Consider the following 15,265-nt stretch of genomic DNA (forward strand, 5'->3'; position numbering starts at 1 on the left):
CAATAGTTACAGTTAAACCAATTTTTCATTTTTACTTTGTATTTTAACTGTAATTAAAATGTTATGCTTAAAGTTGAGTAGTTTGACAAATCAAATTGAATACAATGCCTTACACTTACCTTTTTAATAGAAGTAAACATTCAGGTCTAGGCTATCTTAATACATTTTTGTTTTTGAGGGGTTTGGTCTAGTCCATAACAATATATTTTAATATATCTACAAAAGAAAGAAGGATGAAGTGAGGAAAAACCTTTTCCCTCCTGTGAGTAGTTAGAATATAAAATGCAGTATCTGGAGATGTGGTGGAGGCAGGTTCTGTTGAGGCATTCGAGGTGGCATTGACTGATTATTTAGATTTTAAAAAATCCCCAAGGGGATGGGGAGGGTGGGAGGGAAATGCAAGAGATTGGAAATGGGCAACAAAACTCTCTTTAACAAGCGGCAGTCATGATGGGCAGAGTGTCCTCCACCTGTGCAATAACACTTCTGTGATGTACAACGGGATAAATTTCTTACTAGATACGACACTTAAAATATGTGTTCCAACGTTATGGAGAAATGCAACATCTGGTGTATCATAAAATCTTATAGAGCAGGTTATTAACTTTCTGGGCTATGCTCAATAAAGATATCAAATGCAACTAAAGTTCAGGCTGCCATGGATGGAGAAGAAACCAGCAAGGATAGTCACTCTTGGTTAATGTTCAATGGTCCCTGCTGGAAAATGTGTGTCGGGGGGGTGGTGTTCTGGGTTAGCTGTGATGCCTCTGTGGTACAATAGCCTATTGACAATCATGTTTTTGCTAAAATGGGAACCTTTGAGTCATCCCCTATAGAGGAAGAAAGGAGAATACTGGAAAGCAACACCTTAAATTAATTTTGGACCAATGCTGTTTAAAAGTAAAGTTGAAATGAATATTGCTGCAATGATACCTAATAGAAAAGGGGTATACAAGTATGAATACACCTTCCATAAAAAGTGAGGATGACTTCCCATCCAGGCTTGCCACTTTGGAATTCTTCCCAGATGAGGATGTCAAAATGTATTGGGTCTCTACCAAAAGCCATTTGCTAAATGCTTCCACAGAACATTAGCAATCTACTAAATCTCATGATGGAAACTTCTCTGTACATATTTCCTATCTGCAAAATTTTGCTGCTCGCTCCTGGCCTCCAGTATTTGTAAATAAATTTTTCTGTGGTTCCAGCAACTGCAGCAAATTATTGCATTAGATATTTGACCTTCTCAGCCCTACCTGCAATTGTAGAATGATTAGATATTTTGAAAGTAGTTATTCTTCTCTGGTCTTATCACCATCTTCAAAATGTGAATTCTAATTATAATAGCTCCTGTGGTTTAAAAGGAGAATACAAATTTACAGTTCTTTAAAATTTGCTCTCAGAATATTTTTGCAGACTATTGTACATTTAAGACTATTATAGATCCTGTAAGGCTGTGTATTATAACCATCTGCATCAAAATAGAGCAGAAAATCAATACAGCAGATTTATGTGAATATTAAATATGCTTCAGTACTGTTTAAAATTTCTCAGTAAAGAAGCTATGATTTAAAAGACAGTCCTCCTGCTTCTCTTAATATTTCAGTTCTAAAAGTGCAGTGTTGAACATGCAATCAGCAAAGTCAGATAAGTACCTTAAGCAATTGAATTCATGTTGCAGTCATCTACAATCGTCCCACAGATTCCCAGTTAAACTTCCAACTGTGGAAGTTTCTCTAAGTTAATATTTGCTGAAAATAGGAACAGGTATAGCCTTCCTGAACTTATCTCAGACATTTCTTTTGATTATGGTTGACCTGTATCTCAATTCCATTTACCCAGTTTGACTTCACATCCTTTCATGCTTAAAGTAAATGCTTAAGTCTCACAAACTTTGATTCTCCACATCCTTTGGGGAGTGTAAGTTTCAAATAGCATTCTGATTTCACTACTAAATGACCTAAGTCTCATTTGAAAGGTATGCTTCCTTGTTCTGCGTTTCCCAACAGTGCTGAAAGCTTTCTTCTATCAACCCTGCTGAATTTGCTAACAAAATCTTTTTATCATTTTGAATGTCTTGATTAGATCGGTCACCAACCTTCTGAACAACAAGTGTGCAAACACAAGTGTTTTTCTAAGTTAATGCTTTTAAGTGTCAGTATAATTCTGGTGAATCTGTGCTTTATCCTCTGCAAGGCCAATATATCCACCCTGAAGAGTGGCAGGAAAACTGATTACAGTCATCAACATAGTGTCTCACAAAGACTTCATTCAAATAAAGCATCAGTTCCTTCCCATTGCGTTCTAACCCAAATGAGATAAGGACCAACCTTCTGACCTTTTTCAAATGCACTTAACATCCTTTTCACAGCTGTCTTCCCACTGCCCGTTCGCCACATTCTCTTTACGAAAATTAACTTTTACAGGTGAACAATTCAGTCTGGTGAGCAACAATGTCTAATTTATGGATGGTGGACTAGAGTCCATTGTTTTGACATTGCAGTGTTAATTTTGAGAGAAGAGGCATATACCAGTCTTCCAGCACTGCATTTCCTTATTGATATTTCTATCATCTGATATTTTGCATAGAATTAGTGATATCAAATTTGACCAAGTTTATAAAACCCACAATAAGCTCTGCCTTCACTGCTCAGAAAAGATTGAGTGAACTGTGCATTTGGAGTCAACTGCCTGACGCGCTTTAAATGTGTAAATATCTAATGGTGGTGGAGTACTCACATTGTGTTATCTTAGAAACCTCTGTATATACTGCAAAATTTGCATTTTAATCTTATTTACATTTGTAGAGCTTTTACCACACAAAGCGGTCCTTCAACCCTTAATTATGGTGGCAGCTTGCACTTGCCCATCTGGCAGGAGGGTGATGTGGGAGTGAGCACCATAAGCTTGTGGATAACCAATATTTTGTAGTTCAATCTAAATGCCTTGATGAGTGGATGAGTAATTTTAGGTATTATACTGTAAGTGTACTCTATTTGGGTCCTGTTCACCACTACAAGTTTTTGCCTCTGTCATGTCTGTCTGTTGGAGATTGAAGTTGTGACTTTTCATTACAATATTGCTGTTAAATGGCTATCAAAATGGTTGAAGGCAAATGAGATGGACCTTGCTCATTTTATTTGTAAACCATTCCTGTTATTACTACTTAGCTCTTCTGGTAGCTGTGATTCCATTGCCAGTGTTCTGCTAAACATGGCTTATGGTAGGTTGTATATTGTGTGCGTAATAGTGGTAAGCAAGGATCTTCCTCAGCTAGAAATGGAAGTTGTCGTTGGGTTAATGTATGTTTGGGGAGTACAATTCCAGACGAGATTCAGGAAGGATTCTTGCCATTTGAAAGCATGATTGTGAGAGGAATGTGGAATTGGCAGGAATTATAGGCCTGGAAGAAAATGTAATCATGTAAATTAACCTAGGTTATGGGACCAGTATAAACTAGTGAGAATAGGCGTTCTTCACCAGCTTTGCTTTGCGATTCTGGACTGAGCCTCGAACCGCTGCTTGTTAATGGGCATCTATCAAAACTCACGGGCATCTATCGTACAACTGGTAGCACAATAAATTTGCCAGATTGCCCAAGGCTAACATGAGCCTTCCTGACTGCTAGCCTTTGTGGATCCAGTATATTTGCTTTGGTACTGGCACCAGCTGCATAAGAAATGCACTTTTGGTACCACAGGTTAATGACCTGAGAATATGCCCACTCTGTAAATTGGACAAATCCCACAAAGCTAAGGCAGCCAACTTAGTGTTTTTCTAATAAGAGCCAATTTTTGCTATTGCAATTCCAGACCAGACTGACAAATTTATGTTTACAATCTAGTGAAGGGTAAGCAACTTTATTTTGACGTGAACACTGTAAGTGATCCAAGGAATTGATTAGGAGATTAAAGTCACAAGGTTCCATAAATTTTGAACCAACAGCAGTAAACTTGTCTCTTACAAGTCAAATATATGATACAATATCGTATAAAATAATATCTTTTATTCTTTATACCCCAAAATTCAAATGTAGTTTATTTGGGTGATAGAGGTGCATTGTGCGCAAATGTGATCAGGACAGATCCTAAATTTTCTCACCACTCCCATTAGACATTAATCATATGGTGCATCATCAAATCTCATTAAACTTCACAAGAAGTCACACTTTTTTTCATTCGTGCGAACCTGGACTTGGAAACTGCCTCCATGACTGCTGTGTTCTAATTGATTCCTTCCTGGGTCACTGTGCCCCTACACTGATCCCACTGATGTCTCAGCAATTTCTCCCAGATGTTAATGGCACAAATGAGTCAATATATCTTATGAAACTTCACAAGGAATCAAAATGCTTCACTTTTTTCCAGTCTGAGCTTGGAAACTACTGCTCACCCAGTCTCTTTCCCCCCCCCCCCCAACCCAACCTCAAACTGCTTCGTTGTAAACTGCCCCAATGACTGTTCCTGTTCTGGTTGTTCACCCTCCTGTTCTGGTGCTACTGGTCTCCGAAACTGTACTCTAGTACTCATTATTTTGAAAATCTGCAACTCTTTACCGACTGCAAGCTCGACTGAGTAAGCCCTGCTCCTAGAATTTTCCCCAAGATCAAATCTTATTCCGTTGCATCAAACATGTACTGCTGGTGAGCTTTGCAACCCCCTCTTCCACCGCGCCCCCGCCCTCCACCACCACCAACACCAAACTTTCTCAGCTGCGTTTTACATAGTATGCTTGCAAGCTTCTTCTGAGCTCCTCACATCTTCCCGGAACACAGAGCAAATGACCTTACTGTTTTGCTTTTCTTTTTCTTAGGACTCTGACTCCAATACCTAGCTACCTACTAGTTTCTAGAACTTCTCCCTAGTATCAAATAACAGAGATCCAGCTGTTTTAGATTCCTCTTTGGGTTTCCTGCACAGAATCTATGTATTTGATTGCCTTCTCAGCAGTACAATTAACTGCAGCACTTCTAACATGTGTCTCTTAATTCTTTACTGAATGATCTCCCTATTGTCTGTTTTCTTTCTTCAAATACCTGTAACCCTTGAATTCCCCCTTCACTCATTCTTGAACGGCCCTGAGACCTATTGAAAACCTTCCAATAAGCTTCTCTCCTCAATTACTAAGCAAATCTTAGGAGTGGGTATGTTCTGAATGTTCACGGGTTGCAAGCTTGTAGAAAGAAGGATTCATCACACCTTCCCTGTGGTAGACAGAACATTTCACACTGGTTCAGTTTTCTTAAAATGGCTTTGAAATCACAACTTCTGGTCATAGTAGATAACAAAGTGTGGAGCTGGATGATTACAGCAGGCCAAGCAGCATTTTAGGAGCACTATAGCTGACGTTTTGGGCCTAGACCCTTCATCAGAAAAGGGGGATGGGGAGAGGATTCTGAAATAAATAGGGAGAGATGGGGAGGCGGACTGATAGGTGGAGAGGAGAGTATAGGTCGGGAGGTAGGGAGGGGATAGGTCAGTCGGGGGGGACGGGGATAAGTCAAGGGGGTGGGGTGAGGTTAGGTAGGAAATGGAGGTGCGGCTTGAGGTGGAAGATGGTGAGAGGAAGAACAGGTTAGGGAGGCAGGGGCTAGCTGGGTTGGTTTTGGGATGCAGTGGGGGGAGGTTGAATAGCTTAATTTTACTGATAACCCATTTATTCACTTTCATATATCATGTTAACAAAACTTCAAAAGCTTAACTCAAACACAAGTACACGTAACAAATGTGATTAGCCAAACATAATCATTCTAACATAGCTCAGTGTTGGTGTTTTTGTTATGCCTATGGTTTTAAACCCTGGGTATTACATCAACAATTATAGGGCTTTTGTACATTCTTTTCATGCCCAATCAATTGCACTAAATATGCATCAAAGTTTTCTTTAGAAACATCTTTACCAGCTTGTACTTGTATTTTGTACCTGTTTGGTGTAACCACAAGTCCGTACTCTGTAGACCTCCTCTCTTTTGACATGGATGTGTATTAATCATCCTGTATAATACTGATAACTTGGGTTTCTCAACTTGAATACAGATGAAGATGGGTTTCTTTACTTTTCCTCTTGATGATAGAAAGGCGCTTTCAATGAGTCCTTGACGTTTGCTATGGACTATGTCTATTTCTGATAACGATGAGTTTTGTCAACCTGCACGTCTATTCCTTAACATTATCCATAGATGCATTCAAAGTGTGGACCTGCTATTTATTACTGTACATCTCCTTGTTCTTCTCCAGATTGTATTGTAGTATAAAACTTGCGTTGCTGTTTTCAAGATGAGTTTCTGATAGACTATCAATCTGGGCTTTTAATTCTATGGGCGGCGTGGTGGCTCAGTGGTCAGCACTGCTGCCTCGCAGAACTGGGGACCCGGGTTCAATTCCAGTTTCGGATGACTGTGCAAGCTCCACACAGACATTCTCCTCGTGCCTGCGTGGGTTTCCTCCGGGTGCTTGGGTTTCCTCCCACAGTCCAAAGGTGTGCGGGTCAGGTGGATTGGCCGTGCTAAATTGCACATAGTGTCCAGGGTTGGAAATGCAGGGAGAGGGTAGGGCACAAGTCTGGGTGGGATGCCCTTGAAAGGGTCGGTGTGGACTCACTGGGCTTAATGGCCCGCTTCCACACCTGTAGGGATTCTGTGATTCTGTATTCAACTATTTGTCCTGATTCATCAGTAAATTTCTCTCCTGTTCACAGCAGTTTTCACATACTTTATTGATACTTTTGTGACCTGAAGATCTGTCTTGGTTGAATCTACTTCCACAAGGTTATAATTTTAGAACATTTCCAGCCCTCATTCATGTTTTCACTTCCTGTGACTGTAGTTCAAGTGTTGTTACCCGCTTCCCATTTGTCATTAACAAGCTCATCTCTAGTGCATGGAAGTTGATTCTTTGCACTCATCAGCTTTTCTTGAGCCTAGCCAGTTCCTGATGTTGCCTTTGACATTCTTCGCCATTTAATGTTTACTTTTCTTAGTCTTGGGCTAATCAATCTTCCATTTATAACATTGAGCTTAGGCCATAGTTTCTGCCCAGATGGGCAACATTCAAGGATATTCTTTGTGAAAAATGTCATTTTTTTTCACCTCCGCTCTTGAAACTCTTAGAATTGTCACGAATTTTATACTTGCCAAAACATTATTCAGTATAAAAGCCATGCCTTCAATTGGTTAACCAGGAACAATTCCCGCAGTAAGAGCTCTGTCTACAAAGTTACTTCATAAATTAACTTTGTACATGGAGCACGCTCGTAAATCTCAAAGAGAAACTTACTTTTTGATCAAACCATCTTGAATATAAATCATAGTACACCATGTCAATTATTGATCTGTTCAGTAGCTTTCAAAATGTCACTCTGTTTACCTCTGGAGGTGTAAAGGAACACTTTGCTTTTGGAGACAAAGCCTCTGTCACCTCTAGCAACCTGATTTCACTATTGCATTACTTGGAGAAATATTCCATTGATTATCCTGAGCTAGATTTCCCATTGAAGTAGTTTCTGAGATCATACGTTTTAATGTGCATTGTTGCCATTATTTTAAGATTCATTTGTTTTTCTGATACTGTATTTTCTGAACACTCCTTAAATATTATGTTACTGTATCCAGTTTGCCATTCCACTTCCAAAGATTTGCTTTTATGTTCCCTGTCTAATGACGATGAAAATGTATAGGATTTTTGGGATCATTTTTACTCTCTACACTGTAAATCCTAGTGACCGGTTAAGCTTTTCTTAAACCATACAACCTAAAGCTTCTTTACCTGATTCATTATTTTTGACTTCTTTCTTTGAAGTTCACTCTTTTTCTTTAGTTCCTATCTTGCCAATTTCTTTCTCTGGATTCAAAGATTTGCCTTTCTTTTGCAAGTTCATGAGTTCTTTATTTCTCTTTCCTGTTTCAAGCTGCTTATCTGCAACTGAATTCTGTCTAATACAAACTATGTCCCACCAAAGTTAGATTCTTCCTCTTTCAATTTCAGATGCCATGCTATTACCTCAATTGACACTACTTTCTTTGATCTTTTTTAATTTGAAGTCCACTTTTCTACCTATGCCGTTTACGCATCCTTGGTTAATTCTTGCAAATTGTTCATGGGTAAAGCCTCCTTTTTCAGAAACAACATAGCAACAGGCAAAGCTGTTTTGGTTTGCATAATATACAGCAAATTTTAGTGTGAAAATATTAACCAGCCTTTAACTTCATCATATGCCAGCAATCCTATTTATTTGTGGATTTCAAATCTGAAATTAAGATGTAGTTTATATTGGTGATAGACTGCGCACAAACCCCACAGGGCACATGAAATACCAAATGCAATCAAAGCTGATCCCACAAATTTCTCAGGTATTTTCCCCAGATGTTAGTGGCACAGTGAATCAATGAATCCCATTAAACGTCACAGAGGACTACAATGCTTCATTATTGCCAACTTGGCCTTGGCAACTCCTCCACAAACTGCTTTGTTGTGGGCTGCCTCAAATGACATTTCTTCTGGTTGAACCCCAAATTTCTTGGATCCAATTGTTCCTGGACTGCAAACCTGTGCTCCAATACTATTTAACAAGCAAGCTTCCAGCTCTTTACTGACTGCCAGCTCCACCAAGTACGTCCTGCTCCCTGGATTTTCCCCAAACTCCAATCTTGCTCAGTTGTATCAAGCAAATACTCCTGGTGAGATTTTCATCTCCCATGCTCTCCGCTAGACTGAAGTTTTAAAGATTTCAGGTTTCCCCCAACAAAGAGCGAACCCACTCTCTCCACTCCCCAGGATGATTTTGGAGTGCTGACCCCAACATTTAGCTGCCTACTAGTACCTAGAACTTCTCTGTAGTTTTAATAGCACAAACAGCTCCAGCTATTCTTCACTCCTCATTGAGTATACCACACAGATTCTATCTATTTGTCACCTTCCATGGTGTACAGCTAGCTGCACTGCTCCTTGAATGAACTGTCCTTGTACCTCTGCCGTCCTCGTTCAGTTATTCCCCAGTGCCTGCCTCTTTTTTTGTTCAATTTGCTGTTACTTTTGAACTCCCCCTCTTTCGGTCTTGGACTGTCCTGAGAGACGTGTTTAAAAATGTTGCAATAAGCCTGGTCCCTATTAGTGTCCAGAACGAAATATAGCTACCTAGCAAATCTAAGGCGTGAATGTAATCTGAATGTTATAGTTCAGTTTGTTGAAGTCTGAACACGAAATAATGCTCACAGAAAGTAGGCTTCGCTGTACACCGACGAAAAGCACAGGTGTTTCCCTAAACAGAAGCACAGAATACTTCTCCGAAAAGAATAACAATTGAAAGTTTGTGGTAAACTCATTTTCACCACTGTGTTATTAATACAAACGTTTAGCATATTCCATTTCGAGTTCAGGGATTTTTTAAAAATCAACTGAAAACAACTATTTTAAGAGCTTTCAGTTCTGAACTGCTTCAGCTTCACTCATTGCTGTCAGTTATTTCTTGACCTGGCTACTCTATCTGATCCATACATCACGCATCCTTGACAACAGAATAAAGACTCTGGAGTGCAAACCTATGCCCGCAAGTCTTCAGATGACAGCCTCCTGCTTTACAATGTAAATATTTTTGGCAAAAAAGTAGGGATTATGTACTTTGTGCAAAAGCCCTAGTGTAGATCTTGTCTATGTGGTTAGGTAAAATCCCATTGCTTTTTTGACATTAGGATGTGTAAGATGGGTGTGGACTTGCTCTCAGCCATTTCAACCCAACTCTCAAAGGTAATGGCTACACAAAAAACACAAATTGCCAGAGAATCTTTCCTTCTGAGGAAGGGTCTAGGCCCGAAGCATCAGCCTTCCTGCTCCTCTGATGCTGCATGGCCTGCTGTGTTCATCCAGCTCTACACCTTGTTATCTCTCCGTTGCTAGAGAAACTTAGGTCTGGCAGCATCTGTGCACAGAAAGCAGTGTTGACGTTTTGAGCCCAGTGACCCTGCTTCAGAATCAATTAATAGCTAGCCCATTATATTTAATTTCACTGTTTTAAACTACTTTAGATGATTCCTGTGTCTATTTACGGTGCTATCATAAGTGAGCAAATGTTTTCCTGATTTGTATTTCTAATGCATTAGTGATTCCAGAGTGTGTCTCCTTATAATTGACTGCATTTACATTGGAGTTATATATTCACAGGAATTTGTAGCCTGTTTTAACAAGTGTGATAGGTTTACTTTGGGACTGTCACTGGCTGTTTGGAGATCTCTACTCTACTACTTCTTAAAAACCACCTGTTCTACCTGGTTTAGATCCATTCAAAATGGTAAAATGGGAAGAGATGGGAAATCTGTAAAGAAATGGGTAATGTTAGCCTTTTTGAGACAAACACCTTGTCATTTTAAAAGCCATAAAGCTGGTGTAACTTGGAAAACATGGTTAAAGCATTTTTATACATAGGTTTTTTTTCTGTATTTGGGTATCATTTCTGGTTTTCTGTTCTCTCTGAGAACTTTTACATGTGAACTGGAGGTATACAAGAAATCCCCACTTTTGAAAAGCCCATGTTGGGGGTTTTGTGCTGAACTGTTGATAACTGTATCAACTTATGTAAGATCAGTTGAAAGGTTACACATACCATATAGGTCTGGCAGCATTTGAGGAGAGAGGAACTGAGTTAACATGTCAGATTAACCTTTAGTCAGAGTTCTGACTAAAAGGCAGCATGGTGGCTCAGTAGTTAATGCTGCTACCTCACAGTGCCAGGACACTGGTTTGATTCCACTCTCGGGTGACTGTCCTTATGGAGTTTGCACCCCTGTTTCTCCCTGTTTCTGTGTGGGTTTCCTCCGGGTGCCTGGGTTTCCCCTCCGTCCAAAGATGTGCAGGTTAGGTGGATAGGCCATGCTAAATTGTCCCCCCATGGTGTCTGGGATGTGCAGGCTAGCTGGGTTTGCCATTGTAAATGCAGGGTTACAAGGATAGGGTAGGGAGGTGGGTCTGGGTGGGATGGTTTTTGCACAGTCAGTGTGGACTCAGTGGGCCTATTGACCTGCTTCCACACTGTAGGGTTTCTATGATTCTGATGTTAGGTTGTTGCATGACCTGAAATGTTACCACTGTTCCTCTTTCCACAGATTCTGGCAGGACTGCTGAGTGTTTCCAGCATTTTTTTTGTATCTCCAGCATCGTCGGTATTTTGCTAGGCTGAGGTCAATATTTTGGAAATAGGTATTCAAATTCATTGAACACTGCATTGACATTTAACATTCATCATTCTCCTACATGTATTCCCAAGGTGTCGCTAAGATGTTTCATGAGAATTGGTGACCATCTAGTAGTTGGGCTCAGGTGGAATTCTTTGTGGGGTACAAATACTGGTGACTTTCATGTTCAAACACCCTACCAATATCAGCCATAGCCCTGACCTTACTTCACTCTGTGTTTTAACCTAACACCACTACTGACATAGTTAGATACTTCCTAGTATCTCAGGGCTGTGGGTGTCCATATAATACATTGTTAAAGGCTGCTGGCTCCTTAGCATAGAGTGAAGCTTTCTTTTTACTCTTTCGGTACTGAACTCACTGGAAATTTACGTGAGTATGGTCTCCAATAGGAATTATCGAATGTGAGGAGTGGCTAATTATTCACCTTTCGAGTGTAGCAGTATTGAAGCTGGTTTCACTATCTCAAGGTCATATGCTCTAGTAAGACAATGGCACTAAGGCTGTGCTGTCATTAGAGAGACACGACAGGTGATTTAACCTGAGGGCCACCACATCTCGGGCGAGGGGAGAGGTTGACGAGAAGGAGAGCCCTTTATGGTAACCTCAGCTGATGCAGGAACTGAACCCATGGTGTGGACATTACATTGCTTCGTAAACCAATTGTCTAGCCACCTGAGCTAAACCAGCCCCCTGTACTACAAGGAGCAGCTAACTCAGCAGAGACAGGCAATATCAAAACCAGGATCTGGTTTGGTATGCATGCCAGTGGCTGACTTCACTCCTCCCTGTTCCTTTAATCTCTGCAAACCTCCAAGAAATCTATGTTCCTCCGATTCCAGGCCCTCGTGTATCCTCCCCTTCCTCTGTGTCGTCGTGGATAAACAAGGGAATTGTTTAACCCCTAAGCACTGTAATTGCCTTGCTAAACCTCTTCATCTGTTGTCTCCTTTTAAGACGTTGCTTAAAACCTCCCTCTTTGACTGAACTTTTGGTCTGTTATTGCTGCTATTTGTAGCTGCTTCCACCATGAAGTATGCTGTTCTCATATGTGATGCCTGTCTGCCTTCTGCTGTCCTCACTCATCCACCGTAGACTGTGTCTGCAACTGCTTTGTGCCATCTGCCATCCAACTGTGCCTAGGCTGACCCCTCTTTTGCCACTCTCCACCTTGTGCTCCAGAGGTCACCTTGGCCATCTCTCCAAAGTGACTGTGTGTCAAGTTTTCATTTGATAACCGTCATGGGAGGTTTTATAACATCAAAGCCAATATGCTTACTCATGTTGCTTTTGAGTCATGTGTATGTAGGGTGACTCACTGGAGGAAAAGCTCCGTTCGTTGAATTATTATTCTGTGGGGTTAAACTGAATGATACAGTAGCTGGGCAGGGAAAGCAAAGACTTGCAGCCAAGGGCGTTCACAATTGATGAGATGAGCTGTCACTTGGTGCAACTGGAACAAGCAACAGCAGCACATGGAGAAATGAAGCAATTCAAAGAACTGTGCAAACCCCTGGAGCTGACTTGGATCAGCTGTTCTCCTTCACTTGCTGTTTACCTCCTTTGGAGCTACTGTTGCCAATAATTCAGTTCCAAGGGTGGGAGGCAGTGCAGACTGTGCTGTATTCAGACAAAGGGCTGACAATGACTGTCCTGGGCAGTGTGTTGTGTAACAATTTGCCAGGCAGTAAGCAATGATCAAAATGCATCAACTGACATGTTGGTCACCTTTGTAACCTCAGGGTAAATATTTCAGCACAATTTAAGAACTAGTGGTATTTTCTCAGTAAGCCTGCATACTTGTCTGTTCTTGAACAAGATGCCATTGCTCTATAGGAATACTTGTGCAGCCCACATTCAACTATATGCGGTTTTAACATGCAGCTAAATTAATGGCAGTCTCAATCACAGAATGAAAGGATAGCAGGGCTGTATCCATTTAAAAAAGAGTACACTTTAAATCTGTAAATGCAGAGCTGACATGAAATGTTTTACATTTAAAGGTTACTATTGGCAATATTGGTAGGCGAACTATTGAGGTATTTACACCGTATTCCTTCGTCTGCTATTTTTCCAGAGGCAATGATGTCTGAAAAAGCATCAGTTCCACAAGCAAATTAAGTTATCAGACCCAATAATGCAGATGTGTTAAACATTTGTATAGTTGTTTGTTACATTCAGTGCTGGACACAATGGGCTACAATTCAATAGAGCATGCCCCAGCCTATTCTGTGTATCATGAAGCAGCATTGACAGAGTGATGCCTCCTTAATCACCATAGGTTGGTACTCAATGAGTAAAGTGTGTTTGGAATGCATTCATAAGGCACCATCTGAAATTCTCCAGATGGCCTACACTGGGGAATTTGGTGGTGAGTTACTTGCTGCAGATGATAATATTTGGGGTTTATGGACCATTCTGTTGTGGCTGGAGGGGAAGGGGAAGGGGAAGAGGGAGAATAGCCTCCATAATGATGGCCGGGCAGCTGTGGCCACTTCCTACTTTTAAACCTGAAAGGTCTTCGGAGCCTGCCTCCATTTGAAGTGCTGTCTTCTTTTACCACCGGTGACAGTGGGATTGCTAACCTTTCAATGTTAGCAAAGACCTCCTGTTGACTCCCCAGTTTCAGAAACTCACCTGCCATCCTTAATTCAACAAGGCTTCTGAAACCCAACACTAAGTTGCCATTTTTCTTCAAACTCTTTTGGGGGGTGCTGCATTTTCCAATGCATGGCCCAAATTTCATCCTAACATGCTACTCTGCACCCAGGAATGAAGAAACAGCCCCAGTTCCCAGGAAGGGTTTTGTGTACCATCTCCTCTCCATTTGCCTTTTGGCCCCTGAATTTCTGATCAAGCTTGCCATGATATCATTGTGAGGGTAAGTCCCAGGTACTATCTCAGATGGTGCAGGGATTGAACCCAAACTTTGGCATTATTCTGCAACACACAATCTAGGCACATAAACTAACTAACCAACCAACCCACCAGAATAATACTTTGATTAATTGATTAAATTGTGAACCGGTTGCAGGGGCCATGTTTGTATTCCCTTGTGTGAAAAATTAAGGGATGTTCTAATTCGGATGTATATAATGATGAAATGTGTTAGCGAGAGAGAGAGAAAAACTGTTTCTTTCAGTTCAGAGTCGAGGTGGCATTAGTTTAGGATTAATCATAGCCATTCAGAGGTGACTTTAGGAAGAATTTCAGCAAACAAAGGATTGTGGAAATCTGGAAGAATCTTCCTTAAAAGGTTGTTGAGACCAGAGCTCGATTAAGAAACCTCAAAATCAAAATTAATGGATTTTTGTCAGACTGCTTTATTGGGTTTATGGAACCAAGACTGGTACATGGACTTCAGGTGCAAATTAATTAGCAGGGCAAACTTGGGCTGAACGGCCAACTCTTAAATTCTCGATTTTAAAGCAATCTGGCTGCTTGTGCTCAACACATAGCAACATAGTGACATGTTGGCTTGATATGTCAACCAATTATTCTGTAAATAACTCTTTCACCCTAGTGACTTGCACGCAGGTAGAGTTTAGCGATAAGTTTGTCTTTTAACAAGTTATGGCCAATTATTCCTGTTGTTTGCTAACTTTAATATGCCAAGTAAATTGAATATCAAGTGTGGTTCGGTAGTTTTATTTAGTTCAGTAAGCATGGCAGACAATGAATTACTTCTTTCCGTTTCGTTGGCTAATTTTCACATCTTCCTCCCCTGCCTTGTACTTTTGACTCTTTCTATCTGGCTATCAGGTACCAGATATTTTCTGTTTCTCAGCCTATGAATTGACCTTTTATGGTTGGACGTGAACTAAGTGTCTGCAAGCAATTAATGGGAGCTTCACTGCTGAGCTTGCTCCTATCTTTATCTGCAAAATGGCTAAAATTCTAGATCCTAAAATACTCTAGCTAGTCACAGTTACTATTAATGCTTCAAGTACAACTCTGTAAACTCTTAAACATTTGCTAGGAAACATTGTAATTGTCCTGATGGGTCCTATGACTTACATTGATTTGTTCACTAGTGACAAAAACATTGCACTGTGCATTGTTTTAAAGCAGATGGTATTGTGG

The 15,265-nt window shown here is 40.5% G+C and overlaps 1 protein-coding gene and 1 pseudogene across 3 annotated transcripts in view; both read left to right on the plus strand.

The window, feature by feature from the left end:
* Positions 1–15,265, plus strand: part of LOC132206135 (basic proline-rich protein-like) — a 36,716-nt pseudogene that overhangs the window by 18,991 nt on the left and 2,460 nt on the right.
* Positions 1–15,265, plus strand: part of LOC125466241 (rho GTPase-activating protein 12) — a 212,064-nt gene that overhangs the window by 8,683 nt on the left and 188,116 nt on the right. The window lies entirely within an intron of this gene.

The sequence above is a fragment of the Stegostoma tigrinum genome, chromosome 31 (genome assembly GCF_030684315.1).
Source record: "Stegostoma tigrinum isolate sSteTig4 chromosome 31, sSteTig4.hap1, whole genome shotgun sequence".
Taxonomy (NCBI): domain Eukaryota; kingdom Metazoa; phylum Chordata; class Chondrichthyes; order Orectolobiformes; family Stegostomatidae; genus Stegostoma; species Stegostoma tigrinum.